Genomic DNA, 21,354 nt, shown 5'->3' with positions numbered 1-21,354 from the left:
TCACCAGCTGCACACATACAATCACAAACCTAAGCTCCCATTACTCACATTTTGTATGGCTGGAAAACCATTTCTGATGGCAGCAAGCATTCTTGGTTGACACTAGATCTGCAAAGTTTCTTGCTTGACAGGATTTCAATAGCCCACCAAGATCCTCAGCCCCTCCTTGGAAGGATGTGTCTGCAGTGGCACTTGTCTTCTAGAACTTCTCTAAACATGGGAAGAACACAGACAGGACCAATTATGAGAAGAGGCTTTATGGCAGGAGGACATAAGTGTCCTGGGCTTAGCTTCAGCCAGTCAATAAGAAACTATCATAATTAGTTAAGGATTGTTCTCAGAAGGAGAACAGGAGGAATTCTCAGGAAGCCCTGATCTTCACTCTGGATCTTTTGTACCTGGGAAGAGGCTCTGATTTGAAAAATCTAATGTCATTCCATCTGTAAAATAAGAAGTATAATAGCACATAACTGCAAGACTCTTAATTTTAGTGGTTGTTGATCACTTGAAGTATGGCTGGCACTATGCAAGGCATAAAGAATGCTGCTGTCTCCAGGGGCTTTTAAACAATGAATTGTAGATAGAAGCCTGGAGCTCATCAGAGGCCAGGATTTGATATCATTGTATAATTTTGGCACTGCTTGGCCTTGCCTGAAGGACAATGTCATATTGGTGCAGGGAGGGCTGTAAGAACACCAATTTACAGAAGAAGGTGTGTTTTGAGAAAGGATTTTTAGAAACAGGGGTACATTCCTTGCTGAATTGCATAAAAGAGGCATTTCCGTTGTTGAGGAATGTTATGGAATATGGAGGAGACGATAAAGGCGTCACCGAGGTATGATGTACTGGCTGAGTGAAATAGGAGTAGGAAATACTGCGGTTGGTGCTGTAGGTCAGAGCAGTGTTCTGAGGAGTCTTGAAGGGAAGCACAAGTAGTTAAATTTAATGCAGAAGGCCAAAGGAAAATGGAAGAATTCTGAGGTGCTGCTGTTGAGGCAGATGATTTACTGAGGCATTTGAAATAAGTTGCAAAGGAAAATGATGAAAATGAAGAGGAGGCTGCAGTAGTTTTGCAGAGAAATGATCAGGGCACGACCATAATTTTTGTTGCGTGGCTGAAACTGACGGGAGGAACCTTAGAGAACTTGCACATGGCGAAATGTAATGATGTAATTTGGCAAACGCCTGGATGTTGTCTCAGACTGGCAGGATGGGTCTCAAGAGTTTTAATTAATATTTAGGACTTCTTGTAGGAAATTTCTAAGTGTTGCTATGCACAGAACTTTCTTCAGAAATAGAAAGCAAAGTGAAAGATGCTCACGATTCCCTTATTTCAGAAAGAAATTCAGCAAGAGTGACAATCTGTCCAAGCGATGCATATTCAGACCTATTGTCTCCCTTTGGACAGAAAGCTCTAGAAAGATTAATTCTTTGCTTCTTGGGCCTCAGGAAGCTTCTCCCTGAATGATGTTTGAAACATAGCTTGATAAATCTTTATGGAGAGATAGAATATCTCTCTTAATTTCTCTATCATGATTTCAAATTGACTTGTTATAGACAGTAACTGTTCTGAAAGTGTTTTCACATATTCATTAATCTCCCTTTAGAGAATGGAGTGTGCCAGTTTCTGAGAAAGAACAGAATTATCTTGTTGTTTTTTGATGTGGGCAGTTTGTGGTTAAAGTCACTCTGCCAAAACAGACTACCAAATTCTTGGTTTCAAAACCAAGCAAGTTTATTAGATAGCTTTAAAACTCACTGTGAAAGAAAGAAGAGAAATTTTCACCTAACTTGAATAATGTGGCATGTGTTGCCAGCCTACAAATAAGACTGTAGCTGGAGTAGCTCAGCAAGAAAAAATGAAGAATATTAATGCACTGAAATGTCTATATGTGGATGCAAGAAGCATGGAAAATAAGCAGCAGGCACTAGAAGAGATGCTAAACAATGAAGTTTATGAACTAGCGGGCACAGCTGAGACAAGGTGGGCTGAATCTTGTCAATGCTTTGAATATCAATAAAGAAGGATACAGCCTGCACAGAAGAAACAAATGTAAGGAGGCGTGGTAGCCTCATACATCTGTGTTTTCTCACTGGTGTGGTGCATTCAATTGGCTTAAAATGGTGCTCTGTTTTCGTGAAGAAGCTTAAAATTGGTGGATCGGAAGAAATAATGAGCATGATGGATCCAATGGGGCTTTTTTGTTTGTGAGCTCTTGGGAGTTCCTAAACTCCTGAACAAAACAGATATAAAAGTATTTGTGATAAAGACATTTCAAGCTAAATTAACTAATACTTGCAATTCATTAGTAAAGCTACAAAATGCTGGATGCTCTGTTTGAATGTTGAGTGTATTCTTAAGAAGTTCCCTAATTGCAATAATTAGTACCAGCCTTGGGATGGGCCACCCACTTCTCTTTCCCACTTTGATGTCAGATACTCAGGGGAAGAATGAAAACAGAAGCTGAACTGGAAAGGCAAACACTTATTGAGGCCCTTGGCCCCAGGATCATAGCCCTGAGTCACTGTTTTAGTTTGAACATCATGGACATATGAGAAAGAACTATCCTATGAATTACAAAACTACAAAGAAGATATTCTAATCAGCCTCCAGGCGCAGGTAGTTTGGCCATTAATTGTTTTCACTTTTCTTTTTCCCACTCAGCGTTGATCACTGAAATCCTATATCCGTTAGCTGAACTAACAGTGGTCTGTTGTGAGCACGCAGCTGGATGAGTTTGGGTGAAGCCGACCAAGCTCTGAGTGGAGCTGCAAAGCCTATGGAAAAGCATAGTTTTGTGAGCATACACATGTGAATGTGGCATAGTGGGAGAGGGTGAGAACCACGAGGTTAAAGCCTAGGCTATTTCTGAAGCTACATATACAGTGAGGTGTTCAGCCTGGTTTGGTAGTCTGCTTCCCCACTCCTGAGGCTATGAGGTATCTCAAGAGCCTGTGTGAATTACAGAATAAGAGTCTGAGTAAGGATTTAGGTACCCAGGATGTCACCTTCTGCTAGGGATCCTGACCCACAGGTCCTTTTCCAGTTAGCTTCACACAGATATATATGCTACTAAGTAATTCTGGAGTTTCCACCAGCCCTCAGCCTCTGACTGTCCACACTACAAACATCCCAAAACACCCTGACTTTTTCCTTTTGAAACAAACAAAGTAGTTCCCGCTGAAATGAAACTTGACCAACACTCCAAGGATAGTTCATTGAAAGGCCTGTTTTCTGTGGGCAGTATGGACCAGAATGCCCCAAGTTTGGATCCCATTATTTACCACTCTCCCAGAAAGCCTTGCATTTTCCCCTCTCCTCCTCAAGACACTGACCATGTAGTAGCAAAACACACCATGAAAGGCTATCTCACAGCATTTCAAACACTTTGGGAGGGGTGGGGGGAAAAAAAAAGATTATGTATTAGGTCACCCACAGGAAGCCTGGTAGAGACTGAGACTATGTGCTCAGAAGTATGGATCTGCCAGTTGTCTCCAGAGGACTAGTCTGAGCTGTTGGGTTGTAAACTACTCTACACCACTTGGGCAGATCACTTGTTCCCTATTGCAAGTTCCTTTAGACAGGTAGACACAGCCTAAGCCTTGTTTATGAAACATGATGGGGAAGGACAGACGCCTATTGCAAAATAGCTACAAGGCAGATAGGGAAAGCACATGTCTGAATATGTTGGGACTTGCTCCCAGTCTGAATTAGGTAGTGGTGTAATTTGAAATATTATCCTCTAGTGTGTACTCTAATCAGTAGGCTAACTGGGTAGTCTCCTTTCCTGCTTGAGATTTTGTTTTCATGCCTGGTTGCTATGGGGGAAAAGAGGATATGAAACCATCACGTTTTGTGACAGCCAGAGAGTGCACTAAAATACCTGGAGAAAGGTTTCTGGGCTGCAGGGACAAGCAGAAGGAACCTCACAGGCTGCTTCAACCAAAAGTGAGCTATATCAAAGGCAGGCAAAGACAGACTCCATCCCACAGGAGCTGTTACCTTCCTGGATCCGGCACGGAATAATGCTGTTTGCAGGCTGCAGAACTCTTTATATCCAAGAAGTTACCAAGAAGTCCCTTTCCACTGCTTTTTGTAGCACCCCCATGTAACTAAAAACTGACTGGATGAAACTGTATGTGCACCTGGTACTTCAGACTCTTAGGCAGTCTTAGGCAGCAGACATGCATCCTGATTTCAGCTGTAACTGGGCTCCTTGTGGCCCATATGCAGCTGATTTTTACTACCTTCCCACTACCACTGAAAGTTAATGCCCTTCTTCCTCTATCAGCAGAGCTGCACCTGTTGAACCTCATTCACAGAACTCATTTAAATTAACTTAAATACTTTGAGTACTAGATACTTTCTTGCCTGGATCAGTCAGAAAATGGGAAATGCATGTTTGACTAAGCTATCCCTAATCCTTTAATGGGAAGCTTTTATCTACAGGAACTAGAGAGTGAAATACACAGGATGAAGGCTTGTTAGCAGAAAATATTGCACCGTTGTGATTTCTTTGGCAATTCCACAGCAGCCTGCAACACTTTGCAGACATGCATGTATCAAAGCAAGCCATGCTGCTTTGCTGAATGGAGCCTGCTGCAAATAGAGGGAAATAAGGGAGGGAAATAAGAGCTAGATCTGGGATGAGATATTGCAGTCTGCAACTGCCCCACATGTACTAGTAAATCAGTGTTTTGAGATATGAAAGCAGTGTGGACTGTCAACACTAAATATGTCAGTCACAGGTAGAGATCTCTTGGCGTCCTGCAATACTTATTTGCATGAAATCAAAAATAGTAGGAGGAAATCTGCCCACAGCAGACTTTCAATTTACGTCAGTCTGTCAAACTCTTCAGCAAAAGAAAGCTGCTGTGTGAACACTTAGTCATCTCCTTCATTTAACATCCAGTGGGTGTAATGTTTGGCAGCCTAGCCCTCTGAAGAGACAGTCCTAGCATTTCATTTAGCACATTATCCCATTATATTGTGCATTGTAGTATCCCAATGTAAGGAAAGAAATTAAAACGTAGCTGTATGTGCACAAGGGGCACACAGTCAAAGCTGGCTTATTTGGGGCAATGCTGCTATGTACCTGTGATTAAAAACCACAGGGTGACACGAAGAGCAGGGCAGGCAAAAAGAGCACTGAGACTACCTTGGCTGACTGGCAGGTCAGAGACAAGTACCTCCTTCAGCTGAGGAGCCTGTTTTCAAACCTACTCCTGGAACGAAGCAACCAAGACAGGTCATCCACTTAGCTAGATCAGAGACAGAAATAGAGGCGGTATCACTTTCTTCCCCACTCAGTACTCCTTTGAAAGTTGCCCTCCAGTTCCCTGCGTTTGCAGTTTCCACTTGTTTAGCAGCTCTGTGCCTTTTCCGCTTCTCAGTGGAGCTCAGACAGTCAGCACTCCCGCGCAGGGAGCAGGCTTAGGCGCACGTGGAGCATGTGGCCAGACCTCCTGGGGCTCCACTCACAGGCCCTCCCCAGGGACATTAGCTGGGCCATGAAACTGCGAACTGGTAGAGACTGGAGGTTGCACGGTGCCAGAGTTGGGGGGCTCTGGGAATGTCCTCAGGGTGGATTTCAGTGTCTCTTTAGATACCAAAATCCATTCCAAATCAGACCCTTTATGCAATCAAAGAGAGATTTTCAAAGATATCTAGGTGGATGCCAAGTAAGAGTTTAGAATTTGAAATTGATGGGAGACGTTTGCTAAGTCTTTATCAGCCCTTTCTAACAATCCTTGTGACTTTGCATTTATATCTGCAAGTGCTAAATATCTTTTCAGTCCTTAGGTGCTTGATCCTTAAGGGCACCAAACTTCCAGAGATTTTCATGTGATAGGCAGTTAAGAGCTAAATTAATGCAACTACAAGTAAGGCACCACAAAGCCTAGTTTTTAGACCTCCCCTGTGCAGAACCCAAAATAAGAGTACTTCTGTGGAGATTACAGTCATCCTAGTAAATTAAACATACCCAGAAGCATTTCTGTAATAGAGACCAGCTGGCATTGAATGACCTGCGTAAAAGTCTCTCAGCTTCCAGAAGTGGGTGGCCACATGCAGACTACCTCCTGAGAGTGGTCCTGCTCCTAGACTGTGCCTGGATGCTGTTTGGCTGACTGAGAGTTGGCACAAGCCAAAAAAAGTTTCCAGGAACTGTTCTGATGATTTATCAGCATCCATGATCGAATTACAATTTCTCTAGGGGTTCCCTGGCACCCTTCAGTTGACTGATATAGACACAGGCATGGACCTACACAGCATGTGCAGAGAGCTGGGCACCACTGAGGAAGAAATCAGAACGGGAGAGGGATGAACAGCAGTAAGAAAAGAGAGCTCTTATTCACCCTCACTAAGTGCCCTAACCATTAGACTACAGCACTGTGTACTTGCTGTGCACTCTTTTCTTTGCCCCGTGAATCTTGATTTTTTTTTTGTACGTGCCATTGCTTTCTTGCTATTTCTCTTAATCTTGGGCAACTCCCTGCTTAGCTGGCCAGCCACTGTCTTTCTTAGACATTTTTGTACCTCCATGCAATTTATAGGGAACCCGAACCACACAGAGTGTAAGGCAGAAAATTCTGCAAGAGCTTAGGTGTTTTTGTGCTCAGCTAAGCCGCAGCGAAATCCCTCGAAAGGTTTTGTGTCTTGTTCCCTTTAAAAATAGGAATTAGATGCTTTAAAAATGTTATCCCTAGAAAAACAGGACTGAGCTGATGTGGTGGCTTTGAAGCAGTGTAACAGACTGTGATGACCTGAACATCCCTGAAACTCCGTGAATGTGGAGGGCAAGAAGGTGGCTATTTTTATTTACAGCTAGCTTGTGACCTGATCCTGTAAAAATATGCTCGTTAATAGGCCTGATACCAGTGGGATTACTCTTGTTACTCCTGTAAGGAGTGAGCCCACTGGCAGAATAAACATTGGCGGGATCGGGTAGCAGATGAGTCATCTTTTCCAAACACAAAAAGCCAGTGAGCCCGTAAATAAACATGTTAGTTAAATTAACTATCACACACAAACTTTGTATATATTTACAGCAATGCTGGGATAGCCACGGCCACATACTAAAATACTATCTGGATCCCTGGCCTAACACAAGTGTCTCCAGTTAATACCGCCTCAATCTGCAGCAATTCCTCAGCCGTATCCATCCCATGGCAAGGGGAATGCTCTTCCTACCACGTGTTCTGCGGCTGTATAGAAGTGGATAAACTTATGGAGCCTGGTGAGACAAACATCTGCTGGGTTAACGTCTGCTCTCCTGTGTTCCCAGTACAAGCTGTCTGAAGTCCATGGGGTTGTGCTATGTAAATTAGAAGGGAATTGTGTTCACGGTGTCTCTGGTGTAAAGATAATGCTACAATATTCCATCACAGGCCTTTGAAATAGCTTTAAAGAGTCAATATAAAATCATAACTATTGAATTAATAAAACAACATCTAAGCTAGTAACTTTTACCTGAGGGTTGAAAACCTTTTTTGTGTTTTTTTTGACAAGTTGAGTAGGTGAACATCTCCTGAGTAAACTGATCCTAACAGTACAAAGATTAAGCAAAACAGGGTAAGATGCCTTGCTAATGGAGAATTTTTCTTTGTAATATTTTTTTTCAGACATCTTTCAAAGGACAAAACAATAAGCCTTTGATGGAATTATTCCATGATCAAATAGATCACACCTGTGGGAAATTTTTACCGATGTTCAGTCTACATTTTTCTTATTAAATTTTATCTGACTGCTCTTTGCTAGCTTCATCAATGGCATCCTTTATGGTAAGGAACGGATTACTTCAACAGTTTCTTTAAAGGTCTGATTAAGTGCCACTAGAGCTGTGGGAGTCTTTCCAGTTACTATAACATGAGCATTGGACTGGACATCTTGGGCCTGTCCTCTAGTCAAATTAGAAAGACCTGTTGTCATCAGGTGATCTGTGGTCGTGTCCTATAGCAGGAAGCTAGTATATTTATTTCTAAGGACTTCTGATTTAGAGTCTGTCTGAGCAATGACTAGGGCCTATTTTCCAGATAGGCTGAGGAAGTCGATACGCATAACATGCTCATTGTCTGTGGAAGTCAGACACATGTATAGATATACACAGACGGTGTTCAGCGCTGGAGAAAATAGAGCTGTTTAGGGACTTTTGATGAATATTCCATCACTGCATATAGATACTGTTCCTTTCAAAATAAAGAGTTGTGGTTTTTGTATGGACTTTTTATAGCCTGAGGTGTCAGCTTCAAAGCCTTAATGAAGCAATTTTTTGTATCTTTTTCCCTTAGCACTGAATTGTTCACAAGACACATTTTATTCCCTTTCTATTTTCTTCTTAGAAGAAAACTGTGCAGCAGAAAATAACACCAAGATGAGATTCCTCTAGCTCTAGCCTTACTTTGATAACATTGTGAATGAATTAGAAGACCAGTCTTGGCTGTACCGTTACCCATTAGTCCCATTTTAGTTGTGGTTTTGATACTATCATCTCTAGTATCTCCTTCAAAGCTCTTCCTGGGCTGGGTTCCACGTGGAGTGATGGTGAGCCTTCCCACTGAAATCAGCACAAGTCTAGCACACGGGCAATTTCACAGCATGGAAACGATGTTCCCAAGAGTCTGCAGTGTCTACATCTTTTCCTTGGGCATGGGGCCCACTCTCTGCCTTCTGAGCTGCAAAACACTCCAGTTGTAGCAGTGGTTATGTGGAACGTATTTGCAGAACAGATTCTCAGCTGCCACAGACTTAATAGCTCCACTGATTTCTCTTTCCTCCCAATAAAATTATGACTCGTTTCTTTGTTTGTTTGTTTCATTTAAGATTTGAATGGTGCTGATGATCCTCAGAAGTTACATTTCCCTCAGCACGGTCATTATACCTTCTATCAAGATTTTGGTGGCAAAGTGGGCTGAGCCATGATGCTGGAACTGTTAGTCTTAAATTAACTATTTGGTGAAATTGTGACTCAGGCCGTGACAATGGGAGGATGGTGACGGCCTTTGGTGGGACTCCCATTCTGAGCCCCAGATTTTCTGTCCCTCAGTTCTCCTACCGATGTCTCAAAAGAGCTGACAGAATAGTGAATGTTTTTTAAGTGCTTAAGATCTTGGAACAAAACTCCAATAATGGAACTCAGCTCTTGGGATATATTGGGATACTCACAGCTCTGATTTTCCTGACCATTTGACAGGACAAAACACACCGGAATGAAGCAAATGTAAAATGTTACCGTTCTTATTTTGTAGAGCTACCCGATATCCATATAGGGTTCTTTTCCATGTGGATCTTATTTCAGTAGTCTAAGGACACAGCATGCAAGGCAGTGGAGAATCAGGCCGTGTCATTTTAATATGGAATTTTAGTTGTATTTCATTTCAGTAATATTTTACAGGGGTGTTTCTATGACTGACAGGCACCATATAAATAGAATATATTATCATTTCAAAACCATAACCTGTAGGTTGGTCTCTTGTGCTGACTACAACGTTTGCTACTAACATTCTTTCTCAGCTGTAAATACAATGAATCAATGAAGTTGCTGGACACAGTGATTTTAAAACTAGTCTATAAACTAAACATGTAAAAGAGGTATATAAAACAGAGGGCAGAGCATATCTTTATATGTGTCTGTATATACCAGTTACTTACTCACCAACACATATGCCCATGGTAAAAAGTATCAATTTCTTCCTTCTCAATCATATACTTTTAACAAATGTAAAAATAAATCACCAGTAAAAATAAATCAGCTGACTCAGATGCCCATATACTATGAACTGTGATATGCCCTGGTTGTCAGTAGGTGTCATGCAACACCACAGTTTTTAAACACCTGGCTTTCGTAAAAATATCGCTCAAGCAGGATATTCATCTCCAAAGGTTTTGCCATCCTTTAAGGACACAAATATTCTCGTTTGGACAGTGAACAAGTGTCATGTGAGCATCTGCTAATGAGGAACTGCAACTAATTCCCATGTATATTTGGTTACGCACGTGGTTATATTTGGAAAGGCAGTGGTAGACAACACAGCTATAAAGCAGTGCACTCTTGCTGGAGAGCCTAAACACAAAGGCAGCAAGCCTAATACTTGCTCACCTCTGTATTAGCTTTTCTCTCCCTGCTTCTCCCTGTGCCCCCAATAATCCAATAAAAACTCTTTGGTTTCTGTCATAGCTGCAAATACAACTCAATAATGTCATCATACAGATCAGCCAGCTCAATCTTTCCCTAATTCAGTCAATAAAATAACCATGCTTGTGCTTTCTGTTTCAATTTAAAACTGAGGATGATAGACTGAAAGAAGTAAATCCCTGTCCACTGCTGATCAGACCTTAGGGCATCATTTTGTTCAGTTGCTGTTTTCGCAGCTTGTTCATATGCACATTGAACCCACAAGTGCACCACTGGAGCTAAACAAAGCAAAACAATAGTTCAGTTTTCCAGCTCTCAGGCTGATTGCAAGCTGATATCACACCCTCTGCCTTGCTGTTACTGCTGCTGCAATTGCAAGTGAGCAGAATCAGGCCCTACGTACAGTGTGTGAGGCTTTCTTTTTACAAAGTTGTCATTTGTACTAAACAGGCTTTCGTCTACAGAAAGCACATCTGCTTTTAGACTTCCAAGGGTAATTCATAGTAAGACAGACCCGTGGCTTAGAGCGGCGCTCCCTCTGGCCCGTGGGGACGAACACAGCCAAACCACAAGGGCTTCTGCACCCCATCTTTTCTGCGGTGGCTTTCTGCTATGGCTAGAGGTGGGTGGACCAGACCTTCTGACCAAGTGTAAAACCTTACAGCTGCCAAAGCCCTCACAGAGCACATTGGACACCCAGGCCCCTCATTACATGAGTGTCTGGATCCCCATTAGGGAGGAGGTAGGTAGTGTCACACGTGTGGCATGACACGTGACAGTGACATGACAGATAACAGCAGTTTGTTTATGTCTGTACATGGCCCAAAGAGCTGCCCCAAAACTAGCAGCCATCCACTGCACTGAGAAGTGCAGACCGCCCTGAGACAGAGAATTAGAAGTGGTGGTGAAGATCACCCAAGCATTTCCATTCCAGCTCCCTCTAATTCCTGCTAACACTTTGAATGTCCACTGATCAGGCATAAATTTTCCTAGTTGCTTCCGCAGCTGAAATTTCATTTGATTTGTTGGCACAAAGCCATCATCAGATTTTAATATGAAGAGAATGACTTTTTTTTCAATATCTATAAAGAGGAAAATTGTTGCAACTCATTTTTTTTAAGTAGTTTTAATGCCAAAACAGATGAGGGAAGCAAGACTGAATTTGTCAGACAGATAGGCCTCATTGTACAGAAGTGTCTTTGAGTGTTCCGGTTAAAATTGGTTTTGATTTGCCAGAGTTAAGAGCTGTTGAGAATTGCACATGCAGTAAATGTTTTAACACCGATAACGCTGAGCTGGGTACTTGCGGAAATTCACTGCTGCTGCTGCTGCTGCTGCTGCCATGACTGTGTTCTGGCCAAGTTCACCGAAGCAGAGGATTGTCTGAGGCCCCTGAGGGCAGTAAACCAAAAGGGCCAGGTGGAGGGATCCTGAACACTAAGTAAAGTGAACTGGAGCCAAAACTCATTTTGTGCTCAGCATCCCTGAGGACTCCGTAACAATGAAAGTGGAGGAATTTTGGAACATATGGGTGAACAGAAACTAAGAACAAAACTCATAGTGGCTAAAGTCTGCCTACAGCATCATTTAGACAGGCTTAGTGTCAAAGTCTCAGAGAGAAGTTCAACATGCCTACTCACAAGTCCAAATTTAACTTGCACTCACCAGAAAAGCCTACCTAAACTTCCATTTGGGGCTGACTCCAATTCAGGGAACAAACGTCTGACTTTTACACCACCTTTTTACTGGACTTTTGTACTGGAAAGTGTGTGTGTGTGTGGAGAGTGGGGACAGACACTGTGTGAGACCCTGCTGCGTTTCCTTCTAGAGCACCTAAAGGACCTCCCACACTTAGGTGAGTGACCATCTCTCAGACCCAAGTGGAAGGAGAGGTTTTCTGTCATTGGCATGTCACGAGTTATAGGGACACTGAGATCTCAAAACATTGTCTCCCACATATACCCAAGTGGCCAGGTCCAAAGAGGAAGGTGCTTAGTGTCAAGGCAGTGCACTGCAATACCATCCTCCTGCCTCCTGGTCCCCATGACCATACACACCAGCTCAGGACATCAGCACCTGGCTCTAGACTGACCTTTGGCAGATGTAGCTCTGGCAATGTCTTACCCTGTAGAGAGCCAGCTAGATCTGGAAAGGGATATTTTCCTTCCTTCTGCTGGATACGAATCGCAGCGTGCAAAGGGAGAGAAGATGAGAGAGACAAAATGCAAGAGTGTGACCCTGTTGCCTGCTGATATTCCATGGGAAAAGATGAGTCTTGCCTTCCTAGGCTCTTGTCAATGAATTTCATCAGCCTTGGGCAGAAATTGTACTCAACAAGACCAGAAGGAGCCCCCCCTGCCTTGGGTGTTCACAGCAGAACAACCTCAGGCACCAGAGTAGGTTTTCAGGTGACAACTAAGGTGTCTAGATGTGCTAAGATCTAGCAGAATATTTTGTGTTTAATCAGAGCCAGGTATCCAAATTCTACCCAGAGAGATAAAAGTGATTAAATCTCCATGGGGATCTGATCCGTCAGACCTCTACTAAATCCAACCCTAAGTCAGGATGATTTTTTTTTTCTCCTGCACAAAGTCACACTCACTAGAGGAAATCGCAGGCTGGCATCACCAATAAGGTAGCAAAGTAGTCTGACAGGATATTGATTTTGCACAACATAAGATGCTTCATGGAAAGAGAGAGATTTACTGTGTGATTGATAGATAGATAGATAGGCAGGTAGCTGTGTAATCAGAGAAAATGTAGTCTACTAGCAGCATCTTATTTATAGTAGTTTATTGTGAAAACACTGAGCACCCAGAAAAGACTGTTATTTTCTCTTTAAAAGCTCTTGGAACAGATTCCCAGTAGCTTACATGGTATTATAGCTAGTGAAGTATTGTACTAAGTAACTTGGACTGATGTTTTGTTAACAGATGCATATTACTAATAGTATAATTATTGATCTATTATTTGCATTGACCAAACTTTGATTACCTAGTCAGAACCTCTGTGGTACCTATAAACTGTGCAATGCTGTTTCTGTACAATACCGACACAAAATCACCTGCTTCCCCGAAGAGTATATAACCTGTTACTTATGTCACTGTTTCTGCATCCTGTACATGGCCACAGCCTGTCCATCTATAGGTCCTCTGGCCACATCTGGTGTTGAGGAGAAAGAGGAAGTGGAGGGTGGTAATGTAGTTGTCTGTAAGGTTGATAAAAGGATGCAAACATGCAACATTCAAATAGTTGAAATATATAGAGAGATGTAGGGGTGTGTGTGTGTGTGTGTGTGTGTAAGACAGAACTTCATTATTATGATATATTCAAATCTATATCTGATAAATACACAATTTCCAGACATATTACAAGACAGCAGAAAGAAAAGGATGTATATGCATTTAGAGACATCCAGCTCTCTGGCAGGAGAAAATACATAAGTATAGCAAATACTTCAGAGCAGCAGAATTCATGGAGGCTGCTTTCCTATGGATTTGTGTCCTAGATTGACTATAGAGTGTATAATAACACATGAAGTCCAAATGATTATTTCCCATGTTGGGCACACTCCTAGCGTCCCCCTTCCATAAGGGTTTTTTTGTGTCCATCAAAGGGTTAGACAAAGCTTGTGCTGCAACCTTTCCTTCAGTGGAGACAATAGCACAGCTCTTTCCTCTACTTGGCTGCCTGTTTTCTTTAAATCTGTAGGAATTCAGTCCCTCTGAGATTGCCATCCCTGTGTCAAATATGGTTGAAATTAACCAATAGGTTCAAAAGTTATTAGTAGCACATACACATGTATACATGCACATGCTTGCAGAGCATGATCTCATAAGCATGGGCTTATAGGAAGCCAAGCTCAAAAGAATGTGTGAAAGTCTCTCTGATCTCTAAGCTGCAAATTCCCAGTGTGAAACAAAACAGCAGAATGCAGTTTATTAAAATATTTGTCAGTATGTTCTTAATTTAAAATCTGGTTCTTTCTATAGGAGAAAAAGAGAGATGCTCCTGTCAAGAGCTGAACAGGACAAATGTTTAACTGTTCATAGTTTTTAAAGCTGGAGGACAGTTACTCTAATCCAGTCCAGTGTCCTATATGTCTCATGCCAAAGAATGTATCAGGCAAGATAGTTCCCATATGGATAAGGCAGAATTAACAGCATTGTGTTAGACTTCGGTAAGACTGTACCTGGAATCCCATTCCCAGTTCTTCTCCCATGTGGTAAGGAAGATTAATTCAGACTCGACTGGGGGCAGAGTAGGCCTAGTAGGATGTTCAGGGATTCTAGCATTTATTTTTGGAGGGGAGACTGGGAAAGCTTGGCTCATTTAGCTTAGCAAAATGGAGGCTGGGAGAGAATATGGTCATTCTCCGTAAATGTATCAGAGAGGCATGCATGAGCAAGGGAGAAGTGCTAGTTAATTGAAGAGACTGCTGCTAGCCTAAGAGCTCATGGCCATAAGATGGTCTTATAAAATGAGAACAAAAGACAAAGAAGGTATCTAGAGAGCAAAGGAGTTAATTTCTGAATCTACCTTTTGACAGAAGTATAAGTAAATAGCAAACTCATTTTAAGACATAGTTTAATAAAAAGTCACTAGGAGTATTTGACCCAATGGTATGTAATTAGAAGAGCTTGAACTCTACAACCCAAGATGTCCTTCACCCTCATGATATTTCAAAGGACTTCATTCAGCATGTCGGCATCCATAATTTGAGGCTGAGCTTTTTATTATGTTGGAAAAGCATTATGCCATAGGATAGGTCTGTCATGCAATGTCACATCCATCATCTTTGGAGGCAGACAGGGATCTACCCAGGAACAAAGGGGAGTGGAGGCCCTTTTCCCCCACACATACCACAGCAGGTGGTATAGTATGCAAGCCCCAAGTGATGTGGTTGCAGCCACATCACCACCCCTACTCAGCCTGGCATCAAGGCAGCTCCTGGTTAACCACTATCCCATTAGCAAGAAGCACAGTGCTCCATTTCATCTCATTACTTTATCATTTTCTTTGCTCATGCCCTATTTATTGGGCCTGTAAAATGTTTATAGCCTATAAGCAGCAGAAGAAACTTGACTAAAAATATAGTCAACAGAACTGGGTACAACACAGATGTGGAAACTGTGGAAGGCAATAACCATAATGACAATGCTGCTGGACATGCATAATTGAATGTCACTAAGCCACTCAACAGCATTCATGTTACGTGGGTTTGATTTCTTTTTCCTGGGTACTGATGAACAGATTGCTGGGAGTCTGGGGAAAAGAAAACAAAAAGAACTATATTCTGTCTTGCACCCTAGATAATGAGCCTTACCTTCCACCAGCAAGCCCGTCTGGTACTCACATTAAGAATGTTTACCCCAATGCGTAGGTGTAGAAGAAATCTCATTCCTAATGCTGCATGTAGGCGCTGATGCCTGCTCTATTTCAATCTCTCTTTATGTTTATCAGTAGCGTAAATCTATTTTCTTACAGTGCAGAACCAATCTCTGGGAGGCAGGAACTCATTGACCACATGCTGCAGCAGTTGGAGAGGCATGCCTCCTAATTACTGGCACTCGGCAGCATTTACATCAACATTTGCTGTTGCAAGTAATAATAATGAGCTTCAGCACTGATCGGATCACATAACCAATAGCTTCCTTCCTACTTATTGTTTTTTCCCCAAGTTTTTCCCTTTCACTTTCTGCTTTCGCACCCCAACCACTTCTTTCATCCCTGAACCATGAACATGAGCAAGCTCCATATCTGACAAAACTTCCATGTTGGAAGGAAGGGAAATGGAGGCACTAACCCTTTATGGAAATCTGTCTGAGGAAACTGATTTCTCCTGAAACAATCATCTCACTTGTTTCAAGAGGCGTATTTGGATTAATGTTCTAAAAGGTCGAGCGGGCCTGTCTGTGACAGCATGAGCTGGTGTTACAAAACAATTTTCCTATATAGATAGAGCAGGAAGTTTCTGTAGACCATAGGCAGAGAAATATGGTTGTATGTCCCTCCACTTCTGAGCTCATAGCCATCTTCATTCAGACTAAAAATACATTATGGGACCCGATCCTGCACTGAGTTACAAAAGTAAATCAGTGAGGCCTGCTTAAATGAATGGAGATGCAATGGTTTAAAACACATGTAAATGTTCAGAGAATGGAGATTTTATACTGCTGGATTTTTTGTGATGGCCTCCTTTCCATCTCTTACATCTTTGCAAGTTCCTAGTAAGCTGGCAATATCAGCAAAGACTGAATGAATTGTAGACAGTTGCTGTAGGTGCTTCAGATTTCTGTACCATCTTTTACAGGTCCTTAAAACAGACATTTTCCTGGAGATGTTTCACAGATTATTTCACACTGCATGACAGCTATAGTCTGAGAGGTATTGCTAAGGTACTTGACTCACTGCTGTGTGACTCTGCTTTGTGATGGAGCGACCCAGTCTAAATCAATAGGGGATGCACCAGCATAAAGAGCAAAGTGTGGTGGGTCAGTTCCTCCTTTTCTGTAAAATGTTTCTGTCCCTGGTCGCCTTTGTACCAAATGTTCTCAGAGAAGTCAGCTTTCACTGTATGCCAGTGTGAACAATTGCTTATCCATCGGAGGCAAAGCTCATCCAGTGGCAACTCGAGAACCGCCATCCTCTTCCTTTAGAAAATGAAGAAATTAAACATAATATCAGAACGTCCAGCACACATCATCTTTCCAGGTTAGGCTCTACTAAAGGTACTCCCAAAGGGTGCCTAAATCCATACCCCGGATCATCCTTCACTAGAAAGCTCCTTCCTTATTACTTTTCTATCTAGCATAACAAACCATTTTCTTCTTTTTGTGCGCAGGCCCACTCAGTCCCTTCTTAGCAGAATTAACATAACTAACAGCTTTGAGATTTGTAGGGACACTTTCAGCAGTACATGTTTGGCCACTGCACTTCTATGGACTGAATTCTCATGCCAATACACTAAATGAAGCAAAAAGTACATGAACTGTGTAAAGCCTGAAGTTTAACTGCTTTTTTTCCTAGTCTCACAGATTTTCCTTCTCTATTATGTTGATTAATCATAACTCACAAGACGCTACCAGTACATACAGAATTGCCAGCATCTTGACTGGCAACTCCAGCTCCCAAACGTCAGAGCCTAACATTGGTCATAACACATCAGCCCAAGGGTGCGTGCAGTTCAACAGCCTGTTCCTGAGAAAGAGCAAGAGAAGAGCAGAGCCACATGTACTGGGGTGCCACAAAATATTCTCCTTGCCTCCAGCAGCTCAGGGACTATACAGTCTGTGCAAGCAGTTTTTGTATGAATGATAATGTGATATATGCGCTCTATTTTTAGTCAGCCAATACATATAAGAAGCTTCTAGGACTTTAGTCTACTCAACTAAGAGGCAAGAGGATTTCTAGACATTATTATTTCTTTCTACATATAAAGAGTGTGGAGGAAAAAGGATGAGCAGGGAAGCACTGCGGGGCGGAACATGGGAAGGTTGTAACGGGCGGAGCACTGCTGCCGGAGAAGAAGGCGGGGCTTTACAGCATTATAAAAGAGCAGGACGCGCTTCATTAAACGCCATTTTGCCACTCCTCATATTGGTGTCTGTGTGGTGATGGTCCGGGGCCTGGGGAGAAGGCCCCGTGCCTCCTCGGTAAGAACGAGAACGGTAACAAGTGGTGACCCCGACGTGATTCCGAGGAGGCGGCTCGGCTGGCGTAGGCACCGGGAGCGTGAGGAAGGGATCCGGATCCGGAACCATGGAGGCCATATGTAAGGTAGTAATGGCCTGCGCCAAGGAATGGCGGGCGCCGCTGAAGGCGAGCGCGATACGAGCGTGTGTAGAGAGGCTCGTAAAGGAGGGAGCGATTACTTCTCCTATGGAGATTCTGCGGGAGGAACTGTGGCTGCAATGCACAGCAGCGCTGGCGGAGTCCCCGATGAACGGGGGATCCGCGAGGGAGTTAAAGGTGTGGGGGCTGATAAGAATGCTCCTGCGGAGAGCGAGGGAGGAACGGGAGACATGGAAGGCAGCTAGAGAGGCACTTAGAGGGAGTGGGATACGCGTGGGGTCGACGGAGATAGAGGGAGCGGCGGAGGAGACGGCGCCAGAGGGGGGAGAGGAGCGGGTCGAAGAGCAAGGGGAGGAACAACGGGACGGAGTTTTGGTGATGCCAGCCGGGCTGGGAGAAGAGGCTTCGCGTGCCCCTCCACCACACTACCCCTGGGACGAGTTGCGACAGGCAGACAGAGCAGGACAACCTTGCCCTGTCGCGCCCAGTGAGCCCGAGGGGGAAGGAGAATGAGCGAGGGAATGAGCGAGAGAATGAGCGAGGGAATGAGCGAGAGAATGAGCGAGAGAATGAGCGAGAGAATGAGCGAGGGAGAATACGAACACCGAATGAGTGGCTCCCCGGGGCACTCATGGTACCTGATAAGAGCTGGAATCAGGGCGAGTCAGCGGCCAAAGATGGCGCCGGGGACAGAGAAAGAGGGTGGAGGAGAGTCACCTTCGATAGTACGAGACGAGCCAGTGGGAGGGAACGGGTGAGCGAGGATGAGATGGACAGCGTTACAAGGCGGTTTCAAGAAGTCTATCGGGGGGGGGGGGAGCGTGAGGGAGGCGTGAGAGCGGAGGAGGTGGAGGAGGATGTGGAGATAGGACTAGAGCAGGCGCTGCGGCTCATGCGGAGGCTGGAGAGAGAAGTACAAAAACAACAGCGGATGCTGCAGCGACTGGCCGACACACGATCCCAGGACGATTCCAGTGGCGAAAAGCCCCGAGCCGAGTTATACCTGCCAGATTGGCAACTATCAGCGGGGGCGGTGACGTTACGAGGTCTTAAACTCACGGCACCCCCTGAAACGCCGTCGGCGCTGCCGGTACGCCTGGCGCCCGGAGGGCTCATAGAATGGACGCCCATCGACCCGAAGGCAGTGAACCATCTATCGAAGTGTATTGCGGAGCAGGGCCTGAGACACCGGGACACACAAGCGGCACTAGACACGGTGTTCTCAGCATCCCTGACCCCCTCCGACTGCCGAATGCTAGCACGCGCAGTACTGGCTCCCTCCCAAGTTCTCCTATACAAGGACATGTGGGTTGGCCGATTGCATCAGGAATTGACACTGGGAACTCGCGATCCGAATCATCCACTTTACGGGTCGACCCTGAACCGCCTGAAGGGGAGTGATAATGCCATGACCACTTCGCAACAGCAGGCCGCCTTACTGACGGCCGGTGAAATACGAGCCATCACAACGGCAGCGCGCGCGGCGTATGAAGACTTAGCGCGCGTGGTGACAAAGACGGACCCATGGGTGGCAGTAAAGCAGAGGCTGACAGAATCGTTCTCTGCCTTCTGCGATCGACTCTATGCCGCCATTGAGAGCACTGAAGTCCCTGAAGCGGTGAAGGCGTCACTGATGCTCGAGTGCCTGAAGAATCAGGCCAATGACGACATAAAAGAGATCATTCGCCGAGCCCCGAGGGACCTGGGGCCTACCCGGTTAATGAAGTACGTGCTGGAAGAACAGAACCGGTTGCCCGTGAGAGAGATCCGAACCGTTGTCGCCACAGCCATGGCGGCACAGGCCGCGGTCGTACGATCAAAGACATGCTTCGGATGCGGCCAGCTTGGCCACGTCAAGGCGGCCTGTCCGAAGGCGCGTCAGGGTCCGAGCACCACCCATGCCCCGCAGATAACATGCTGGGCCTGCGGCAGGCCGGGGCACCGGGCACGGGAGTGTCGCTGCATGGCGCCGGGAAACGGGAGGTGGGGAGGCCAGTCGGGGACCCCTCCCCGCCCCCAAAGAAAAGCCCCGGCCACCATGTATACCCAAGAGGAGAGGGGGAGCTCGACCGGCGAGAACCCGGAACAGTGGCCCTGGTACTAGACTGCAACCACCGGCCTGGGGCCATGGTCACCCTGGAGAACCCCTGGGCCTATCCCCAGAACACACAGCTAAAGATGTTGGTGGATACTGGGGCTGATGTCACGTGCATCCCTCTCCGCATGTGGCCGAAAAACTGGCCGACGGACCAGGGAGGAAGTCTCACCGGGGTGGGAGGCAACGCGAAGGCGTACCGCTCGCGGTTCGCATTGAAACTCACCCTGCATGATCCTGACACAAAACAGCATGGCGCGCCAACACAAGCGATAATCACACCTTATGTCACCAAAATTGCTGACCCGGTACTGGGCCGGGATGCGCTCAGCCAACTCAACATCAAGATCAGAAATTTTTGATGGGGGCCACTGGGACCGCCGCTAGTGAGATCAGGACTATACCCTTAAAATGGAAAAGTGACGACCCGATATGGACTGACCAGTGGCCCCTGACTTCAGAAAAATTGGAAGCGGCGCAGAAGATAGTGGCTCGCGAACTGGAGCAAGGGCACCTAGAGCCCAGCAATAGCCCTTGGAACTCTCCGATTTTCGTGATCCTAAAAAAGACTAAGGACAGCTACCGGCTATTACATGACCTGAGATGGATCAATCAACAGATGTGTGACTTTGGACAGTTACAACCGGGACTGCCGGTGCTGACGGCACTTCCTGAGAATTGGCCGACTATGGCAGTAGACATCAAAGATTGCTTCTTTTCTATCCCGCTGCACTCACGGGATAGGGAGAGATTCGCATTTCACAGTCCCATCGGTGAATAAGCAGGAGCCGGCGCGGCGCTACCAATGGACGGTGCTCCCACAGGGCATGAAGAACTCACCTGCAATTTGCCAACGCGTTGTAGCAGACGCAATAGCCCCGGTACGAATACAACATGCGGCGGGGGTCATGATCCACTACGTGGATGATATCTTGATGGCAGCACCCAGCGCAGAAGGGCTGCAGGAAATGGCAGCCGACCTGAGGCGGTGCTTGGCTGCAGCCTCGCTGGCGATAAACGAAGCAAAGGTCCAGAAGGGACCAGACATTAAGTTCCTAGGGGCGGAGATTGGACACTCGCAGATAAAGCCGCTGCCTATAACTTTGAACCCAGACGTCCGCACCCTACATGACGCTCAGGCGCTAGTGGGGAGCCTCCAGTGGCTCCAGAATATGGTGCCCATAACACCGAGCCAGATGCAACCGCTGTACGAAATGCTGAAGGGCAGGAACCCATGGGAGGAGAAGCGACTGACCGCAGAGGCCAAGGAGACTCTGAAGAACATCTCTGAGATGCTGAGCCACCCATCGGTGCAGCGCTGGGACCCTGCTG

At 45.1% G+C, this 21,354-nt stretch overlaps 1 long non-coding RNA gene across 1 annotated transcript in view; it reads right to left on the bottom strand.

Annotated features, from left to right (window-relative positions):
* Positions 1-21,354, bottom strand: part of LOC106496314 (uncharacterized) — a 72,582-nt gene that overhangs the window by 16,671 nt on the left and 34,557 nt on the right. Inside the window, exon 2 of the long non-coding RNA XR_001294587.2 lies at positions 49-210. This is a non-coding gene — a long non-coding RNA (uncharacterized lncRNA). The remainder of the gene's footprint in view (positions 1-48; positions 211-21,354) is intronic.

This window comes from Apteryx mantelli, chromosome 2 (genome assembly GCF_036417845.1).
Source record: "Apteryx mantelli isolate bAptMan1 chromosome 2, bAptMan1.hap1, whole genome shotgun sequence".
Classification (NCBI taxonomy): domain Eukaryota; kingdom Metazoa; phylum Chordata; class Aves; order Apterygiformes; family Apterygidae; genus Apteryx; species Apteryx mantelli.
Note: the sequence above shows the minus strand (reverse complement) of the source record. Positions and strands in the feature narration are given on the sequence as shown.